The following is a 3,499-nucleotide window of genomic DNA, read 5'->3' as shown; positions in this document are numbered from 1 at the left end:
CCGCCGACGCTTAATCGACGTTAAGCGATTTGAACACTTACAAGCAAACGCTCTCGCTGGTGTCGGGGAGCGTCTGGTCCCCTCTGCCAGTCAGCACCGCCGCAGGGAGATAACCCTGCGAGGCTGCAGGACGAGGTCGTACCGTCATCGGAATCTACGCTTACAGATCCACCACAGCTACAGCCCTCGCGCCGCTGCTGCGCGTCTCGCTTGCTTGGCCAATAAAGCTGAAAGTGAAGCGTAAAACTTTGGAGAGGAAAATGAAAAATAAGGAACAAATCTCAGGAATTCGCTTTATGCTGAAAAGGTGCGCGTGTGTTTATAGACATCCAATAAAAATACTTGCATAGCTGTGAATCGATACCATTAAATTATCTATCTCCAAAATGCACAGTTATAATTTGACGAGGGTGGTTTTTTGTGGGTTACATAATTAGGAGGGACATCTGGCCAGCTACGCCGCCCAAGAGCGACGCTACCGCGCTGCCAGGGAAACGCGCCATCGAAAGCGAGGCAGAAATAAAGTACTTCAGAGCACTCCGTCAAAATATTGGGAAAAAAACCCCGTAACATTCAGTTGTCTCGTTTTAAACGTGTAGAACAAATACCCAACTGCTTAAATGCACCTAATACATCGTACGCTACAGCCATTTGGCAGTTACAGTTTAAACGACGCGGGTCACTTTGTAAATTATACAATTTTAACTTCTTTTTAAAGTTGCATTTATGATAGAAAAATCAGTGAGATAAGAGATCCCCCATACGGTTTTACTTTTTTTTTGGGGTGGGGGGATCAAATCCCCAGCGCTGCAAGACATCGGGCTACCAAAAAGGACCGGCAGATTTGCTAACGCTTTTGGCTGTTCCGAAGCATGCGGAGGAACAGGTTCTTACGATATCCCGACCGTTACAACTGAGAACCAAAGACCAGCGATGCCGTCAGCTTTTGGAAGACGTGCTGCGCCTGGGTCTTTGGAAGGAAATTGACTTTTTTTTTTTTTTTTTTTTTTTAAGAGAGCGAAAAGCCTTGTTGCTGATGACTTCTACCGCCAAGTACCTCATCTCTGAAGAGCTGCTCTGATGGGAAGTTCATAAAATGCAACTTCTTTGAACGAGAAAGATTTCCGTTCTGCAAAATCTCGTTCCAACAGAAGTCAAAAATTACACGCTCTAGGTTAAGGAAAAAGGACGTTATTGAAGCAATAACTCACCAAAAATGCAGTAGGACTCGCTGTCGCTAGTTACAAGGCTGCTAATGCTTCTTGGGAAAGCCTGGAAAACACGCGGAAGCGCCGACGATTTGTCCCGTTTTGTCCTTGTCTCCTCTTTGACCTTGATTGCTTTTGGTACAGACGCTAGTATCTCAGCAAGGTTTCCGAGCGCTACTATAAGATATTTTAAGAACGTATTGACAAAAAGCATAAAGCTTTTATCACGAAAACAAAGTCTGTTTCTTCTGAGCATCTGAACTCTTACGAACAGTTTCTTGCCTCTTTTAGTACAAAATCAGTTTCACGGTATCATCTCAATAGTAAGCGCCGGGGGGGGCTTTCTTTTTTTCCTGAAAGAAGATTACGCTTTCAGGAAGAGAAAATAAACGGAGGGAAGTAAGCTTTGCGTAGGCGTAACGTGCTCCAGAACAGGCCTTATTTTATTTTTAGTACTTGCGTTAGAATATTTCATAGAAAAACTACGGAAGGAGAGTTGGCACGTTCTTAATGTTAACTTTGAAGAACGTACTACAAGCACCTTAGGAAAAACGCAGACACGCATCGTAGACGTACCTCGTACTTGCAGACCGCTATAGATCCTTCCATCCGTCTTGTACTTTCACGGCAGAAGAGCGAGCGACCGCGGTGACACGGTGGCAGTCGACACTCTGCCGAGAGGGGAGAAAAACCCTTTAGCATAAAGCTGGGTAGGAATCTAAAGCTTTCTTTTTTTGTGAAGGTTTGTGAAGACTACAACCGAGTGGAGGAAAAAGTGTTTTGCGTCACCTTCGGCACGGTTGTCGATACAGGCCGCTAGAGCTTTTGCATTTTTTAGACAAGCGTGCCTTTTTTTCACTCATTGGCGGCTTTAGTTTCACTAGAACAACTTTCAAAGATACACGCAGGTGACGGATGCCGATACCTACGTACATTTTTTCAAGCCTACGTATAGCCAAGATTTCCTCACCCTATACGGCCCAAGTTGAATATTTTTGTTAAAGAGTACAGCAACCCATCCGTCCTCGTGAACTGCCTCCTTGCAAAAAAGGAACGATTTTTTTCCAGGCCGTTTCTCCGAACGGTCAAGATCTTTTAAAATTGCAGTCGTGCCACCAAACCTGCTCAGGGTCCCTCCCAGCTTTTGACCGTCCTTAGATTTAACAGGCACACGCTCTATTCCATCTTCCAACAGCAAAAATACGTAACGCTCTCAGACCCAGAGCACAACCCTGCGGATGTCCGCACGCCGCACCCTGCAGTTTCGATGAGGAGCCACTGAGCATCCCTGCGAGCGCAGCCGCACGTGCAAGATCAGTTTCACCCACGCCGGTTTCAGCGAACGTAGTTTCTGAAGCTTTAAACTGAAAACCGTATCTCGACACTGCACCGCGGTAGAAGCGATCCATAACTGGAACTCCACAAAAACGTAGCAACACAAATCGCAAGCCCGCAGCAGCAACAGCTTCAGAAATATTTAGACCAGGAACAAGGGAGAAAAATAAAACGGCTTCATCGCGTGCACAGGAAAGTAGCAGACAGAGAAAAGGGTCAGCATTCACAGCCCTTAGAGAAAACAGGCGTTCTCCTTCCATTCCTAAACCCGTCTGTTAGGTCTAAATATCGCAGCGTTACTATGGCAATATTGAGAGTAGGGAACAACAGCCATATGTCTCCTTAGTATTTCGGTATCGCTGCCACTGGACATTTATGGAGCACGACACATTAACAGAGGGACACGTTTTGCCAGGCACAACCCCGAATTTCCCGAAAAATTACGTTTGCCAAAAACAGCCATTTGGAACTGTCCTGGTTTTGGCAGGGATAGAGTTAATTTCCTTCCCAGTAGCTGGTACAGTGCTGCGTTCTGGATTTAGGGCGAGAACAATGTTGATAACGCACCGATGTTTTAGTTGTCGCTAGGCGGCGCTTACGCTAGTCAAGGACTTTTCAGCTTCCCGTGCTCCACCGACTGAGAAGGCTGCAGGTGCACGGGGGGCTGGGAGGGGGGCACAGCCAGGACAGCCGACCGCAACTGGCCAAAGGGTTGTTCCACACCATATGACGTCATGCTCAGCGTATAAAGCTGGGGGAAGAAGAAGGAAGGGGGGGGACGTTCGGAGCGATGGCATTTGTCTTCCCAAGTAACCGTTACGTGCGATGGAGCCCTGCTTTCCTGGAGACGGCTGAAGACCTGCCTGCCGATGGGAAGTAGTGAATGAATTCCTTGTTTTGCTTTGCTTGTGCATGCGGCTTTTGCTTTACCTATTAAACTGTCTTTATCTCAATCC

The sequence above is a fragment of the Pygoscelis adeliae genome, unplaced genomic scaffold (genome assembly GCF_000699105.1).
Source record: "Pygoscelis adeliae isolate BGI_AS28 unplaced genomic scaffold, ASM69910v1 Scaffold855, whole genome shotgun sequence".
NCBI lineage: Eukaryota > Metazoa > Chordata > Aves > Sphenisciformes > Spheniscidae > Pygoscelis > Pygoscelis adeliae.
Note: the sequence above shows the minus strand (reverse complement) of the source record.